Genomic DNA, 19,290 nt, shown 5'->3' with positions numbered 1-19,290 from the left:
AGACTCTTACCCATTGCTGGCATGGCTTACCCACCCGCCTGTGAAATGGTGCTCAGAGAGAAATGGGGAATGGGGGATATTGTAGAAAAATACCAATGTGTATTTGTGTGGTACCCAGCCATGGGAAGGAAAGAAGGAGAGAAGGCTGAGGATTGGAGATTGTAATGTAAGTGCCAGTTTTATATTTTTACCTTGATCCTGTCTTACTACTGTGAGGCAGTGTCCCTCAGGCTATCGTGTCGGGTCTTTGTTCCAAAAACACAGTGTTAATGACATACTGTTATGAGTTATAAATACAATACAAGAACACCTCTGATGCTGCTTATAAGCCTTACAGTTATAATCAAAGTCAAAACACCAATAGTGGGAACAGAGTGATACTCATGAGGTACACTACATGACCAAAAGTATGTGGACACCTGCTCGTCAAACATCTCATTCCAAATTCGTGCGCATTAATATGAAGTTGGTCCCCCCTTTGCTGCTATACCAGATTTCACTCTTCTAGGAAGGAATTCCACTAGATGTTGGAATATTGCTGCAGGGACTTGCTTCCATTCAGCCACCAGAGCATTAGTGAGGTCTGGCACTGATGTTGGACGATTAGGCCTGGCTTCCAAACCGATCTCGACAAACAATTTCTGTATGGACTTCGCTTTGTGCACAGGGGCATTTTCATGCTGAAACAGGTAAGGGCCTTCCCCAAACTGCTGCCACAAAGTTGGAAGCACAGAATCGTCTAGAATGTAATTGTATGATGTAGCGTTAAGATTTTCCTTCACTGGAACTATGGGGTCTAGCCCAAACCATGAAAAACAGGCCCAGACCATTATTCCTCCCCCACCAAACTTTACTGTTGGCACTATGCATTCGGGCAGGTAGCGTTCTCCTGGCACCCGCCAAACCCAGATTCGTCGGTCAGACTGTCAGATGGTGAAGTGTGATTCATCACTCCAGAGAACGCGTTTCCATTGCTCCAGAGTCCAATGGCGGCCCTAACAACCCAAAGCACACAACGCAAGAGTGGCTTTGGGACAAGTCTCTGAATGTCCTTGAGTGGCCCAGCCGGAGCCCGGACTTGAACCCAGTCAAACATCTCTGGAGAGACCTGAAAATAGCTGTGCAACGACACTCCCCATCCAACCTGACAGAGCTTGACAGGATCTACATAGAAGAATAGGAGAAACTCCCCAAATACAGGTGTGCCAAGCTTGTAGTGTCATACCCAAGAAGACTCAAGGCTGTAATCGCTTCCAACGGTGCTTCAACAAAGTACTGAGTAAAGGGTCTGAATACTTATGTAAATGTGATATTCCAATTTTTTATTTTGTATACATTTGCAAACATTTCGGAACCTGTTTTTGCTTTGTCATTATGCGGTATTGTGTTTAGATTGATGAGGGGGAAAAAATAACAATTTAATCAGTTTTAGAATAAGGCTGTAACATAACAAAAGGTGGAAAAAGTCAAGAGGTCTGAAAACTTTCCGAAGGCACTGTATCTAGGGAATAGTGTGCCATTTGTGTTGCATCCTCTGTCTCCCTCCCTGCCTCAGACATCCCTCTAAGACAGGGATGGGCAACTGGCGGCCCCCCTTTTGAAGGCCCTCGGATCATCCTCCCACTCAAAAAAAGCTGTTGCAAATTAAAATAGTAGAATACACAAGGTGCAATTGTTTTATTGGCTGTGCATCAACAGTTTTTCTCTTGTTATGTCAGTCACTGATAGTCTCTCAATTAGCCCATGTCAGCTGACATGTTTTAATCTAGAGGCCAGCTATCTAAACCTGTAGTAATGAAGGTCGAATTAGAGCCCGGAGGGCCCCTCTTGGATTTGTTAGTCAATCTCACTCAGATATCATATTAAAAACTGTAAGAGTTGCCCATCCCTGCTCTAAGACGAGTGACACAATAGGGAGAGAACGCCTCATTATCACAGAAGTTGAGTTTCAACAAGATGAATGACAGCCCCAGTCAACATCAATACTGATGGCTGTTTACTAAAATGCGACATAAGTGAATTGTGAGCTATTATAGTCAACACTGAGGGAGTGTTTAGCTGCGTCAAAAGGAGAAACAATATAGGCTTTATGGATATCTGTGTGGCTTTATGGGTATCTGTGTGGCTTTATGGATATCTGTGTGGCTTTATGGATATATGTGTGGCTTTATGGATATCTGTGTGGCTTTATGGATATCTGTGTGGCTTTATGGATATCTGTGTGGCTTTATGGATATCTGTGTTTGACTTGAGACACTTTTCTATCTCTCTCTCTTTCTCACTCTCTTTCGCTTTCTCTCTCTCATCAGAATAGTTTTTTCCCAAGCCGAGTTTATACAGTACTATCCACTCTGTCTTAATAAAAAAAAGAATGTGCTTTCCGTTCTGCATGAGCCACAACATCTTAGCAACACATTAGCTAGTTAACCCCAGCCTTGTAGGCTAAACCCCAGACTATAATTGACGCCCTAGGCATGTTTCTCTTCCAACTGGGGGAGTCACAGCGCTACAGTATCTCTGCTTAACCCATTAGCTCAGTAGCTCAACAACTTCTACACAGAGACGTATGGAGACCTTAACATCAACGGGCCATTATCTGAACCTATGACGTGTGGTATGTGGAGTTACAGTACTCTATATGGACCCACTACGGAGACGGGGCTCTGTGTGTGTAATTCTCATGCAGCGGACAGAGAAAGGCACTCACTAGCTGGAGAGTGCATCTATAATGAGATGGCACTTTAAAGCAGCAGTAGCAGTGCTTTCCATCGCTGGGGACAGGATGGTGATGTGGATCAAGTGGGGCTACAAGGGTTATATGTAGAGGGTGGGGACCTCTCCAATATAACTTTACACAGATTAGCAGAGCCACTTAGGCTACTGGTTGCAGAAAGGCGAGGACTAGATGAGGAGAGAAGAACACGGCAGTGTAAGAGACCAACAGTAAAGAGAATAAGTTGCCGAAGTTTGATACATCATGAAGCAATGTCAATACATTTATTTGGTTTGGGAAAAATGAGGCCACGATCCAGAGCAAAGTTTTCCAATAAATGTGTAAGAAATTATGCGATTTTTTAAACTTATATTGCAAATCAATTTATTGTATTTTAAGTGGTTCATAGCTCTTTGCTCTTTTGTCCTACCTAGAAAAATAATTTTAGAATTCAAAGCAGACCCAACATTAATTCATACCGAAGGTCAAGCCGCGAACTCAATGAAAGAATAATAACTCCAGCCCTAAAAGGGCTTTCATTATGGAAGTGAAAAGAGATATCTCAGAGTGATGGAATGCTTGGACACCATGGCCTTTCCATGCTGGGTCTCTCTCTCCTGGCCTCCCCCCTCTCTCTATCCCTCTCTGTTCCGTTATCAGTCTGTCTGTCACCTCTCAGAGCAGGGTGATGATGTCACCTCTCCGTCTGGGTCTGGATGGTTCCAGGCTGATTATTCCCAGCCTGTATGATCTAGTGACAGATCCATGGTAACACATATGTGGCCTGGAAGCCAGGGTGATGGAGGTCCACTTTGGCCCTGACATGTCATTGTATCAGACATCATTATTCAGTCTGGTTTGGCCACACGATCCACCGGAATGTTCTGGAGTTCAATCTCGAGCCAGACCTGACTGTATGGAAGTATGCAGAGCCATATATTAAAAATATTATTCAAATGCTAGTATAGTTATTTATTATATTGATCTTAAATATATGGCTCTGAAAGTGTGTACTCAGCAGTACTCGTAGGGAGGCTTGTATGGGGCAGATAAAAACACATGTTCGGCGTGAGTAACGTGTATGTTTACATAGAACGTGGTTGACATTGGAGTGTATAAATTATGTTTGGTGACAGCGATGTCATGTTCATTGGGAGAGAGTATAGGACTGTTGCATATGTATTGCGGGTTACATGTTTATTGTGTGTAAATAAGACGTCTTGAATGGCGGAGGTTACACATTCTCTATAATCCACACAGTACCTGAGAGACCCATTCGTTCCCCACTTAGCTCAGCTCACATGTGTTAGTTGTTTAGGTCAAGTCAGGGGTAATACACCCTTAGTGTAGTTGCCAACAACCGGATGTTTCCAGTTTTCAGGGATACAGCTAATTCAACGTAGTAATTCAACGTAGCTTCCTTTCCCGCTGAAAACTGGATGTGGGAACTCCACTCAGGCGTTTTCTTTTATGACACAGTGTTGTACCAGATCTTCAGTTTCTTGGCAATTACTCACATGGAATAGCCTTCATTTCTCAGAACAAAAATAGACTGACGAGTTTCAGAATAAAGTTATTTGTTTCTGGACATTTTGAGCCTGTAATCGAACCCACAAATGCTGATGCTCCAGATACTCAACTAGTCTAAAGAAGGACAGTTGTATTGCTTCTTTAATCAGAACAACAGTTTTCAGCTGTGCTAACACAATTGCAAAAGGATTTTCTAATGATCAGTTAGCCTTTTAAAATGATAAACTTGGATTAGCTAATACAACGTGCCATTGGAACACAGGAGTGATGGTTCTGATAATGGCCCTACGTACACTTATGTAGATATTCCATAATAAATCAGCCGTTTGTCACGGATCCCTCCGGAACTGTCATTACGCAAACCTGGTCCCTATTCCCTTTGATTAGTAATTGTATAAGTGTGCCCATGGTTTACCATTGTCCTGTCGATTATTGTTCCAATGTCCGTTGGTTTGTGTGAGTACCTGTGCTATGTTGTTTTGGTTTTCGTGCCACGTATATTGTGCAGATGTTTACGGGTCTCGTCCCGTGTGATAATCATTGTGCGATTGTGTATTTATTCAAGCTACTCCTCGCTCTTTTGTTTGGGTTTCTACCCTGTGTTTTGTATACGTGTTTGTTTGGTCTTCGTCCCCATGCCTTTACACGGCACGCTGTAATTTGTGAAATAAAAACCCCTATTACGCATTCCTGCGCCTGTCTCCCGACCCATTTATACCAACATGACACCGTTTCCAGCTACAATAGTAATTTACAACATTAACAATGTCTACACTGTATTTCTGATCAATTTGATGTTATTTTAATGGACAAAAAAATTGCTTTTCTTTCAAAAACAAAGACATTTCTCAATGACCCCATACTTTTGAATGGTAGTGTAGCTGTGGCTTTATGGGCCTGAAACCTGTTGGATGTGATTAACATGGAGGCCTACCAAATGCGTATGGTGTTCTGCCATTCTCCCTGGATGAGAGATCTTTAATCTAAGTCTCTGTCTGGGAGCCTGATATAGTTTTTTTTACTGAGGTTGTACATTGAAACTCAGCCTGCCTATGCTGTTTCTCTTGCTCATTTACTGGTGTATCATTCAGAATGATAAATTGGATTTGTAAATGTTGGGCCTAGTACAGATATTACAGCTAGAATCCTTTGTTGTTACATTCATTTTGGGACTTCTAATTAATGATATATACCAATTGATTCTTGAATAATATACCTTATAAATGCCTCATGAGCTTAGATCAGTCATACCCCATCAGAACCCAAAATATAAGCTTGTTTGTAAACATTGTTAATGTAAATGTAAATGTTAATGCCTCAAAACATGGTTAAAACTATACATGATGTTATATCATGGATGCTCAGTCCTTGTATCCAAATCTCTAAATATGAATTTGAGTGGTTACATTTCTCCAGCCATGTCCCTTAGCTTTTCAGCTAAACGGGCGGGAAGTAGCTTTGTTACTGTTTCAGTTAAACATTCTAGCTAATACACAGCCATAATCTCCTGCCTGTGTTGGATGTAAACATTTTTATTGTTTAACTGTTTAACTTTTGAGCTGCGGGCTTACACCTGAGTAGATACATTTTAAAAAGTTATTTCACCAATGTTGTTATTGTGAAGATCAGCTTGGATAAAAGAGCTCAGTAACCCCTTATCCTATCAGTAATGGATAAACACATGTATCCAGGCATCCAAAGAGACAGACAGCATTTTTCATCCCATTGGTCAGACCTTGACATAATACTTATCTTGTCCAATAACATTTTTAAGCCCATTTTCTTCAATTAAAAATACAAATTCCATATTAAATTCAATATGAGATCGGTCATAAGAGCAAAAGCTATTGAGCTGTAACCCAATGTATTTGTCACGTTCGTCTTATGAATCGGACCAAGGTGCAGCGTACATTCTTCTTTATTAAAGAAAGAACACTGAACAAACTAACAAAACAACAAACGAACGAAACGTGAAGCTATATGAAATAGTGCAGACAGGCAACTAAACATAGAATAAGAACCCACGAACACAAAAGGGAAAATGGCTACCTAAATATGATCCCCAATCAGAGACAACGATAAACAGCTGCCTCTGATTGGGAACCATATCAGGCCACCATAGACATACAAATACCTAGACCTACAAAACCCCTAGACATACAAAAACCCTTGACAATACAAAAACTAGCATACCCACCCTCGTCACACCCTGACCTTACCAAAATATAAAGAAAACAGAGATATCTAAGGTCAGAGCGTGACAGTATCTGTCCCTTCTGCTATAGTTATCCTAACAGAGCACATGAGGTTAATCCCTGCATGAGCAGACCAGAGCTGTGTACCAAATGGCACCCTATTCCCTTTATAGTGCCCTACTTTTTACTCTATTCAAAACTAGTGCACTATATAGGGCAGGGTTCCTGAACTGGTGGCCCGCCAGTAAACTGTAAAAACACAGGGAAATCAGCGTTTGTGATATATATTTAAGAAATCTGTTCCCCCCTAGTATTTCCATGCATAATAGAGAGACATGTGATCGTATACAAATGTAAGCACGGTTTGAAATGATTGTTTTATTCAAATATCACATCTGTTTGGGCTTCTTGCGGTCAATTTGCAGTTTTTCAAAATATATGTAATTATGTTCTGGCCCACCGACCTCCACTCAATAAAAATTAAAAAACAGCCTGCGGATAAATCTAGTTGATCATTTACATATGGGCAACCATTTAGCAGACACTATTTCCCAGAGTAATTAGGGTTAAGTGCCTTGCTCAAGGGCACATCGACAGATTTTTCACCTGGTCAGTACAGGGATGGAAACCCGCGACCTTTCGGTTACTGACCCAACGCTCTTAACCACTAGGCTACCTACCACCTAGTGATCACCAAAATAGGGAATAGGGTGCCATTTGAGATGTATGCCAGCTCTATCCTCTCCTCTTCTGCCCTTGAGAAGGAGCACCCTTCACTGTGAGAGCAGCTTTTATTCTCTACACAATGGAATGGAATACAGGGAGGAAGAGGCAGGCAGCGTCAAGTGCTCTGGTGGTGAGCCTCTACAATGTAAGCCTTTACTATCTGGTGAGCCTCTTCAATACAAGCCTTCACTATCTGGTGAGCCTCTTCAATGCAAGCCTTCACTATCTGGTGAGCCTCTTCAATACAAGCCTTCACTATCTGGTGAGCCTCTACAATGTAAGCCTTTACTATCTGGTGAGCCTCTTCAATACAAGCCTTCACTATCTGGTGAGCCTCTTCAATACAGGACATCAGGGCTAGGGAAGGGGAGTGAACAAGTGAATATGGATACAATACGAAAAAGGATAGAGTTTTGTTTTAACAGGAGAAGGCCATGTTGGACCGTGTTTTGGAACTGAGGCCCATCTTAGGCAGCATTAGGTGGAACTATTTATAACAGAGGTTTTATGTTTGTGGGGGCGCCTGCTGAGAATCAACCAGTATTTCCTCCCTCAACACTTTGAATGTGACAACATGGAATTCTGTCGGGTGTCGTAAACTCCCAGTCCACCCTGTCATAACTCACACAACTTCCTTACGCGCCTGTCTGTGTGCTCTGAGGATAGAACCTTTAAGCACTCCATTTTAGAGTGAGGCAATATCTTAAAATTAGGCAGCTTTTTCCACCTTTCCATCTCCTCTCAAAAAATATTTGGACATTAACAGCTGTCCTGAAATACACTGAGGTTTTTTATTTACAGTATCAGTCAAACATTTGGACACACCTATTCATTCCAGGATTTTTCTTTATTTGTACTATTTTCTACATTATAGAATAATAGTGAAGACTTCAAAACTATGAAATAACACATATGGAATCATGTAGTAACCAAAAAAGTGTTAAACAAATCAAAATATATTTTATATTTGAGATTCTTCAAAGTAGCCACCCTTTGCCTTGATGACAGCTTTTCACACACTTGGCTTTCTCTCAACCAGCTTCATGAGGTAGTCACCTGGAATGCATTTCAATTAACAGGTGTGTCTTGTTAAAAGTTAATTTGTGGGATTTCTTTCCTTCTTAATGCATTTGAGCATCAGTGTTTGAGCATCAGTTGTGTTGTGACAAGGTAGTGGTGTTATACAGAAGATAGCCCTATTTGGTAAAAGACCAAGTCCATATTATGGCAAGAACAGCTCAAATAAGCAAAGAGAAACAACAGTCCATCATTACTTTAAGACATGAAGGTCAGTCAATCTGGAAAATATCAAGAACTTTGAAAGTTTCTTCAAGTGCAGTCGCAAAAACCATCAAGCGCTATGATGAAACTGGCACTCATGAGGACCGCCACAGGAGAGTAAGAACCAGAGTTACCTCTGCTGCAGATGATAAATTCATTACAGTTACCAGCCTCAAAAATTGCAGTCCAAATAAATGTTCAAGTAACAGACACATCTCAAATCAAAATCAAATCAAATCAAATTTTATTTGTCACATACACATGGTTAGCAGATGTTAATGCGAGTGTAGCGAAATGCTTGTGCTTCTAGTTCCGACAATGCAGTAATAACCAACGAGTAATCTAACCTAACAATTCCACAACTACTACCTTATACACACAAGTGTAAAGGGATAAAGAATATGTACATAAAGATATATGAATGAGAGGTACAGAACGGCATAGGCAAGATGCAGTAGATGGTATAGAGTACAGTATATACATATGAGATGAGTAATGTAGGGTATGTAAACATTATATTAAGTGGCATTGTTTAAAGTGGCTAGTGGTACATTTTTACATACATTTCCATCAATTCCCATTATTAAAGTGGCTGGAGTTGAGTCAGTATGTTGGCAGCGGCCACTAAATGTTAGTGGTGGCTGTTTAACAGTCTGATGGCCTTGAGATAGAAGCTGTTTTTCAGTCTCTCGGTCCCTGCTTTGATGCACCTGTACTGACCTCGCCTTCTGGATGATAGCGGGGTGAACAGGCAGTGGCTCGGGTGGTTGTTGTCCCTGATAATCTTTATGGCCTTCCTGTGACATCGGGTGGTGTAGGTGTCCTGGAGGGCAGGTAGTTTGCCCCCGGTGATGCGTTGTGCAGACCTCACTACCCTCTGGAGAGCCTTACGGTTGTGGGCGGAGCAGTTGCCGTACCAGGCGGTGATACAGCCCGACAGGATGCTCTCGATTGTGCATCTGTAGAAGTTTGTGAGTGCTTTTGGTGACAAGCCAAATTTCTTCAGCCTCCTGAGGTTGAAGAGGCGCTGCTGCGCCTTCTTCACAACGCTGTCTGTGTGGGTGGACCAATTCAGTTTGTCCGTGATGTGTACACCGAGGAACTTAAAACTTACTACCCTCTCCACTACTGTCCCATCGATGTGGATAGGGGGGTGCTCCCTCTGCTGTTTCCTGAAGTCCACAATCATCTCCTTTGTTTTGTTGACGTTGAGTGTGAGGTTATTTTCCTGACACCACACTCCGAGGGCCCTCACCTCCTCCCCACCCCTCTTCTTACCAGAAAGATGTTTGTTTCTGTCGGCGCGATGCGTGAAGAAACCAACTGGCTGCACCGACTCCGTTAGCGTCTCTCGAGTGAGCCATGTTTCCGTGAAGCAAAGAACGTTACAGTCTCTGATGTCTCTCTGGAATGCTACCCTTGCTCGGATTTCATCAACCTTGTTGTCAAGAGACTGGACATTGGCGAGTAGTATGCTAGGGAGTGGAGCGCGATGTGCCCGTCTCCGAAGCCTGACCAGAAGACCGCTTCGTTTGCCCCTTTTACGGCGTCGTTGTTTAGGGTCGCCGGCTGGGATCAGATCCATTGTACTGGGTGGAAGGCAAAACACAGGATCCGCTTGAGGAGAGTCATATTCCTGGTCGTAATGATAGTGAGTTGACGTTGCTCTTATATTCAGTAGTTCCTCCCGACTGTATGTAATGAAACCTAAGATTACCTGGGGTACAAATGTAAGAAATAACACGTAAAAAAACTAAATACTGCATAGTTTCCTAGGAACGCGAAGCGAGGCGGCCATCTCTGTCGGCGCTCAACATCAACTGTTCAGAGGAGACTGTGTGAATCAGATCTTCATGGTCGAATTGCTGCAAAGAAACCACTACTAAAGGACACAATTAAGAAGAAGAGACTTGCTTGGGAAAAGAAATACAAGAAATTACCATTAGACATTAGACTGGTGGAAATCTGTCCTTTGGTCTGATGAGTCCAAGTTTGAGATCTTTGGTTCCAACCAAAGATGATCTCCGCATGTGTAGTTCCAACCGTGAAGAATGGAGGAGGAGGTGTGATGGTGTGGAGGTGCTTTGCTGGTGACACTGTCTCTGATTTATTTAGAATTGAAGACACACTTAACCAGCATGGCTACCACAACATTCTGCAGCGATACGCCATCCCATCTGGTTTGCACTTAGTGGGACTATCATTTGTTTTTCAACAGAACAATGACCCAACATACCTCCAGGTTGTTTAAGGGCTAGGCTGACCTGGCCTCCACAATCACCCGACCACAACCCAATTCTGATGGATTGGAATGAGTTGGCCGCAGAGTGAAGGAAAAGCAGCCAACAAGTGCTCAGCATATGTGGGAACTCCTTCAAGACAGTTGGAAAAGCATTCCAGGTGAAGCTGGTTGAGAGAATGCGAAGTGTGTCCAAAGCTGTCATCAAGGCAAAGGGTGGCTACTTTGAAGAATCTAAAAATCTAAAATAGATTTTGGTTTGTTTTAACACTTTTTTGGTTACTACATGATTCCATATGTGTTATTTCAAAGTTTTGATGTCTTCACTATTATTCTACAATGTAGAATATAGTAAAAATAAAGAAAAATCCAGTGAACAAAGTCCTATTGTTAGTAACAGTCTGAATATTTAGGGTATGATTCATTAACACACTCACTAACAGGGAAGGATGAAGTAGCATCATCCACCAGGTTAATGATACATCTGGGATGTATCCCAAATGGCACCCTATTCCCTTGATTGTGCACTACTTTTGACCAGAGCTAGGAATAGGGAATAGGGTGCCATTTGGAATACAGTCTGGTTGATTGCTGCTCTAACATCTCTGTAGACTGATTTACATATGTGTCATTGTATCCTATGCTAATGTCATTGGGACCCCTGGGATGTGGAGGAGATGTTCGAATAAAGAGGAAGATTGACAGTTATTTGGGGATGTTTTCCTAACTATCTATCTTTGTACTGGAACTAGGTCATGTGACATACTGGGAATTCATTAGACAGTGGTGCTGCTACACAGAGATTCAACCCATTCTATTGTTTAACTATATATATAATATCCTAACACCAGTATAGAGAGGAAAGGCATTATAACAAATAACTGGAACCAACATGCTAGTTCATTCACAGGTCAGACAGAACTACAGTCATATGTTTCTGTGATGTTGAAAACATCGAAGGTACATGGAGAGTTACAATATGGATGAAAACACCATGTGTATCGCTGGGTTTTAAATGTTTCAACAGAATGTATTCAAAAACTTTGAGCGTTTGCTTGAGTCTACTTGATGTGCCAGATGGGAAGGGTTTGCAGTTTTTGGGACTTTCCGGTTTGTTTATTAAGCCAGGCAAGCTCAAACAGACACAGATAAAGTATTTGAAACCCAGTTCTGGTGTACAGTATCTCACCAGGATAACAGTTCTCACTCATGAACTCCAACTACATGCAAGACCAGACTGTTGGTCTATGGTCTCGGACCAATACAAGTTTTTCTATCAGGATTCAATCCAAGAGCTGTTGCAGACAGTCAGCCATCTCTAAATCATACACTCCGCTTCTTGTAAATCCATTCTGCTTCCAGCCCTGCGGGTAGTAATGCTAGCATGATCTGGACATCCTCGGTTTGTTTGCTCTACTGCAAGGCAATGAAGGCATGCAGCTGTGCTGGGGTGGTGATTGCTGTCAAATATCCAATAATTGACTCACTATTTTCAAAGTTGTCTGCTCTTTGATATCAACAAAGGGAAACAAAAGGAAAATGTAATTCAATTAAAGGAACAACAGTGCTTTTCTTTCCAATGAGCAGATTCTCTCCTGACAGTTCTGATATTTTGTTTATCCCTGGAGTGATGTTGTGTTGTTTAAAGCCCTTGATTTCAGGCCCTTCTCTACCATTGCATAATAGGTATTTTGGAGGGACTAAAAAGTCCTTGATTTTAGGTCTATTATGCGGATATCTACGTTTGAATGAGGGCCGAGGGCTATTTTAAGGGGGAGAATAACAAGTCCTTTCATCTAGCCAACCTTCGCTGTGTTTATACTGAGTCTGTTGATTTCCTTTGACTTTTTCACCAATGTACATCTCATCTGTCAGCGAGTGACATTTGTTCCTCTATTCTCCAACAGCAGACAGTGGAGGACAGATCCAAAGTGACATATTGAATATTGCTGCCAGAGCTTTGGGCTCTCTAGGTAGTGAAGGGGAAAACACAAGCAGAAATAATCCCGATTATTGTCCAGCTCAAAAAAAGATAGACAAGTGTACCAATTTTTCATGCCTATATATCACACAATATTGCCATATTTTTTAACTTAAAACTGAATTATAAGGTGCATCAAGATAAACCCTCAGGGTCAAAAGCTGAGGATCTAGGAGAGATAATAGATCTGTGGACTAGATGGAAGGCCAAAAAGTTCAAATATCCAAATGCTAAAACTCAATCTAGGGAGGTTCTTTGATGCTAGAGGTTCAAAAGATCAAAAAGAATGAGCACAGATATACTCTAGAGCTTTGGGAAGTGCAGCGCTTGGTGAATGGAACCAACATTAGTCCGATAAATCAGAGCTGGTAGGAGGCGATAAACTGCCAGAAATAGCTCTGGCTACGTCCCAAATAGCACGCTATTCCCTTGATAGTGCACTCCTTTTGACCAAGTAATGCACTGCATAGGGAATAGAGTGCCATTTGGGACACAAGCTCTGTAAGAGCAGAGAAGCAGACACAGGAAAAGCACATCCCAGACACAGAGCCCAGTGAAGTCAATGGGGACTCCAGGGGGATATCAGTCTTCCATGATACAATGCAGCCAAGGGGTAAGCTACACACTGACTAACCTTAATGGGATGGAGGAATACTGGTATGGCCTTCTTTCCCCCCATGCTAACCTACCTTCCATCTGAGAAAAAAAGTTTATTTAATTATGCATTTCCTGTAACGAAGAACAATTTGTTTTTCTCTCTGAACACAATATTAACCCCACATAATATTGCTTGTGTACCATAAAAAACTACAATTGTTCAAGTCTCATACCATGCAAATATATTTAAGACATACATTATAAATATCACAAAGAAAAAACAGAAGACATTAAAAAATGATTTCTTATGCAAATGAGTGATCATGCCTCAGCAATTTTCATTCCTTTTTTAACATTTACATTTAAGTCATTTAGCAGACGCTCTTATCCAGAGCGACTTACAAATTGGAAAGTTCATACATATTCATCCTGGTCCCCCCGTGGGGAATGAACCCACAACCCTGGCGTTGCAAGCGCCATGCTCTACCAACTGAGCCACACGGGACCGTGGCTCAGTATTTTAACTAGGCAAGTCAGTTAAGAATTCTTATTTTCAATGACTGCCTAGGAACAGTGGGTTAACTGCCTTGTTCAGGGGCAGAACAACAGATTTTTACCTTGTCAGCTCGGGGATTCAATCTTGCAACCCTTCGGTTACTAGTCCAACACTCTAACCACTAGGCTACCTGCCTCTCTATGAGAAGATGAGAACATTATGACAGTCAGAAATTAGGTATGGGAGAAGAAGAGAAAGGCAGCGGTTGGGTTGCAGGGAATCCAGATGAATGTGTATGTGATCATCTCATTGTTCTGTTGGTTCCCCGACCGTCAGTCAATCAGCACGCTAGCTACCGCCAAACCACAGAATTTATTGCCTGCATAGTTGGAAGTTTCTCCTCTTCATGCTCTCTCTTTTTTTCTTTTTTTTTCTTTCTGTCTTTCTTTCTCTCACTCTTTCTATAGATGTCTCTCTTTTTCTCTTTCCATTTATTTTTCAACAGTATTTTTGTACGATTGTTCCAGATTTGATTATTTTCAGGGACAGCCAGAGAAGGGATCCTTAACGCAGCGTGATTTTCGTATTCCTAACACCCAGTTTCCTTCAGAAATGACAGCGACGTGAAAGGTGTATAGGATGCTACTATTGCAGGTAGTTACATTTCAGCTGTGATTCTGATGTCGACCATCTTCTTTTCTTTTTACTACCATTTTATGATTTAGCAAAATAATTTAAAGATGTAAATTTAAAATAAACCATTTATGTTAACAATTATTTTTTTTGTGAATTTTTTTATGGCAAAAATCATAGCTTTGTTAGCAGATTTTAAAGTATTACAATAAATTGCAATAAAAATGAGAATATCACTGAAAAGTTATCAAAACTATTGAAATAAAATCCTTCCATGTGGGGCAGTGGTCTAAGGCATTGCATTGTAGTGCTAGGGGTGTTACTACAGACCCGGGTTCATTCCTGGGCTGTGCCACAACCCACCGCGAGTCCCATAGGACAGTGCACAGTGCTGTCTGGGTTAGTGGAGGCTCATTGTCCTCTAGTGAGTCCTTGTGGTGGGCCAGTTGCTTGCAAGCTGGTTGCCAGTTGAATAGTGTTTCATCCAACACTTCCGGATTAAGCTAGTGTGTTTCAGAGGACGCACTAGGCTACCTGCCACCTTTGACTGTTTCAGAGGACGCATGACTCCACCTTTGCCTGTTGGGGAGTTGTAGTGATCAGACTGAAAATTGGGGAGAAAAATGGTCCCAAACTGTTAACCCTTGTTTGGGTCTGTGGGACCTATTTTCAATGTTTACTAAAGGAAAATAATTCTGTGAAGAACATGTAAAAGAACACATTTTCATTGAGTGCACACTGGACCCGAGGGTAATAAAAGTGTGGGAAAAGTGTGTGTGTGGGTAGGTGAAAACCAGTCAAAATGAAACAAAAAGGTCTGCTGTGTTCCTTAATCTCCATCTTCCTCCTCCCTAGGCCTGCTGTTTCAACATAGCACCAATAACCTGTCTGTCTCCCTGGCTTTCTGCCTGTCTCCCACTTTTCTCGCACTCTTTACACTTCGTAGTGTGTGAAACTACACAATGTTTTGCGGGAACCTGCACAATGTTATTACAATACATTATTTCGATAGATTCGATACATTGTAAAACATTCATTATTTTTCCATACTCTACCCCAGCCAGGTGCAAATTGGGGGAGGGGCACAACAAATAAAAAGCTTTGCATTTGTGGCTCCTTACCATAATCAATGAGTTTGGCAAAAATTATCTCTGGTCATAGGGCTTTAGAAATACTTTTTGCAGAGAGAGAAGCTAGTGTGGAAGGAACGTCTTCCACTTTGGAAGATTAAGAATTTTACGAATATGAGGATCATGTCTCTGTCAATTCGGAGTCTGACAGTGAGTTGGAAGAAGAGGATGAGATTGACCCTCAGCCAGTCCCAGGACCAGCCTGTCAGCAACCAGCTCATCAGCAGCCTGCAGGAGGAGAAATATGGATGTCAAAACATTTTGAAATTGAATGGTCATCTTTCCCTAGGAATAAGCCACCCTGCATGGCTGGCAATGTGATAAGGATGCAACCAGGGCCGACGCGGATGGTGGTTACTCATGTACAGGACATAAAGTCTTCTTATGAACTGTTCAGTACCAACACCATCCAGAAAATCATTCTGGACTGCACTAATTTGGAAGGAAGATGTGTTTTTGGGGAGAGATGGAAGGAGATGGACCAAACTCATTTATATGCATACTTTGGGTTTCTTATCCTTGCTGTTGTTTTCAGATCTAATGGGGATTCCACAGAATTCCTGTGGGATGCAGAAACTGGCAGATAACTTTTCCGTGTAACAATGTCTCTGGAAAACTTCCACATTATTTCCAGGATTATCCACAGCTCGGCGGCAGAGAGACAAGCTACTGTAGCTGCAATCAGGTCAGTGTGGGACAAGTGGGTGGACAGCCTACCCCTGTTTTACAACCCGGGGCTCAACGTTACTTGCAAGTGTATATGGGGAAGCCAGATGGAGGTGCCCCTGAGAAGAACCAAGGGATGCGGGTTGTCCTAAACGTGACACAGGGACTCCGTGGCCACAACATCACATGCAATAACTTTTTTTTACTTTGCACAAGCTGGGACAGGAGCTTCTCAAGAGGAAGCTGATGATGGTAGGAACAGTACGAAAAAACAAGCCAGAGCTCCCACCTCAGCTGTTGAATACACGGAACAGGCCTATCAATTCCTCTAAGTTTGTGTTCACGGCAGACACATCCCTAGTGTCCTACGTGCCAAAGAAAGGCAAAAATGTGGTACTCATGAGTACGCTACATAGGGATGGGAGAATCTGTGGCCAGGAACATCAAAAACCAAAAATTCTAATGGATTGCAATGCCACAAAAGGAGGGGTGGACAATTTAGACAAGCTGGTGACTGGCTACAGCTACAAAAGAAGAACCCTAAGCCGGCCACGTGATATTCTTCAGCATCTTGGACATCTCGGCGTACAACGCGTTTGTCATCTGGATGGCGTTGAACCCAGATTGGAACAGAGGGAAGCTCCAGAGGAGACGTCTCTTTCTCAAGGAGCTGGGTAAGGCATTGGTAACACCTCAAATCCAGAGGAGGAAACATATCCCAAGGACCCCAGCTTCTGCAGCCATCGTGAGGAGGATTCAGGAGGAGGATGCTGGTGCCCCATCCGCCCGACCCCAGAACCAACAACTCCAATAGCAGAAGTAAGTGTGAGTGATTTTGTTGCGTGTGTGTCTGACTCTCCTAACTTGGCCTGCTGTAACTATATATGTGAGTGAGTGAGTGAGATGTTAGTAAAATTCCTGAACTAAGTGTTTTCATCATTCTAGATTGCAGCCAGTAGCAACAAGAATAAGCGCTGCGATGTGTATGGACCCAAGAAGGACAGGAAGACACAGTACACATGCATCAAGTGCAAGAAATACATTTGCAACACACACACACATTAAAACTCTGTCCGTCATGTGGTATGTAGACCGGCCTTCATTTGTGTTCAATGGGGCTCATTTATCATTTCCATAAAATACTGTATGTAAAATTTGTCCTTGCAATTTGTTCAGTTCAAAGCAATAAACATGTAACGGTCATCGTTGCATGAAGAAGTGGACCAAAGCGCAGCGTGGTAAGTGTTCATGATTTAATAATAAAACTGAACACTAAGTAACAAAACAACAAAGACAACGAACGAAACCGAAACAATTCTGTCTGGTGCAGACACAAAAACAGAAAACAACTACCCACAAAACATAGGTGGGAAAAGGCTACCTAAGTATGGTTCTCAATCAGAGACAACAATAGACAGCTGCCTCTGATTGAGAACCACACCCGGCCAAACACACAGAAATAGAAAACATAGAACACAAAACATAGAATGCCCATCCCAACTCACGCCCTGACCAAACCAAAATAGAGACATAAAAAGGATCTCTACGGTCAGCGCGTGACAAAACATCAATAGTGATGAAAACCTTTTCATTTATATTTGTTCAAGATAAACATGATTTATTCCACCCATGCCTTGATTATAATTGATTTTTGTTGACAAAAATCACTTTTTATTTTATTTTTAATGAATAGTGCTTTTATTGATGAATGTGATCTAGCAGAGGTAAATGGCAAATATTCACCATGTATGCTGTCTATATTGCTTGTAATTGATATAAGTCAACATCTAAGAATTACGTATTTTTATGTAAATTTTTATGGCTGTATTGTTTTAGAAACCCAATAATGTTGTGGGTCCATCAGACCCACGAACATTGTGTGAATAACAAAAACATGAACACCACACAAGGGTTAATGTAGCCTGCCTCTAGGGTGTTCTGGTTCTGTAGCTCTGCTTATTGTCAGGCAACACAGACAGTTCAGCTGAATTGGCACCCATTGGGACAGAGTCACGATAGAAGCACCGGAACCCTGTCCCTGGCCAACTAATCCTCATCATTAATCACATCCATAAAATAAAACATTTAACCTAACTGCCACATGTTCAATCACATGTTGTGTCAACAGTCAACACCACATTATTTAAAGAAATCCCCAGTCATCTGATCTGCATGCCGTATTAGGATTCTTGGAAAGTTTTTGTTAGCTGAGAATACAAAGGATCCAGTTTCTATAGCAGATTCGTCGGTCACACGGCATTCCCAGTCCTGGAACGTGGCCTCGTTGAAATATTTCCCAAATCATGAATGAACAGCACCATCAGGACATTCTTCACAGTTTTATTGTGCCTGAATGGATCTAAATCCATCATTAAGAAAAAAATATGGTGCCCGCCATAGAAATATAATAACTAGAACGGAAAAACGTCCCTCAGACCATGGCAATTTCACTGCATCCACATTGACTTGATTGTGAAGAACCCCTCTAGTGTATTTTATTTCTATGTGAAAACCACTCTAGTGCCTATTTTATTTCTATGGTGCTAGTGGCTGTATTCCCTGCATTGCAGCCTGTCATATTGACTCCTACTGATGAAGTAAGAGGAACTAGATGGGGGAAACATATTCTGGCACATCCCCAAGGGTTATTTACCTGAAATCCGATGAATCCTGTCATCTGAACCATGTTCTCATTCACAGTAACGCATCGTGGGAGAGCAGTGTTTGATCACCACACCAGGCGCTGCCTCACATGTCTAAGTGGGGACGTTGTGTCTCAGCAGAGAGCAATATCAGAAAGGGTAAAGAGGAGAATGTTTACCTCTAGTGTTCGACAGACCACATTTGAGGTAATAGAATGTTGGTAAGCTTGTGTTTGTACTCACACGCAAACCACTAATCCGGGTCCCTCAAATGTCACAATGAGAAAGGTTGTTGTTGCCGTGGAATATTCAATCAACAAAATTGTGTTCCGTTTGAAAAAAATGGCTTGCACATGTTTTGGTGTGATACAGAGAAGAGAGAGGGTGCTCTTGGAGGGGAATCATAATTTAAAAGCAAAAGGAAAAATTCTAACCACAAATGGGTGCTAAGTGGCATTAAA

General features: G+C 41.9%; 1 protein-coding gene across 1 annotated transcript in view; it reads right to left on the bottom strand.

Moving 5' to 3' along the window:
• The window catches only part of LOC139555196 (calcitonin gene-related peptide type 1 receptor-like), a 101,105-nt gene that overhangs the window by 59,272 nt on the left and 22,543 nt on the right, over positions 1–19,290 (bottom strand). The window lies entirely within an intron of this gene.

The sequence above is a fragment of the Salvelinus alpinus genome, chromosome 26, assembly GCF_045679555.1.
Source record: "Salvelinus alpinus chromosome 26, SLU_Salpinus.1, whole genome shotgun sequence".
NCBI classification, from domain to species: domain Eukaryota; kingdom Metazoa; phylum Chordata; class Actinopteri; order Salmoniformes; family Salmonidae; genus Salvelinus; species Salvelinus alpinus.
This window is presented reverse-complemented; position numbering and strand designations above follow the sequence as displayed.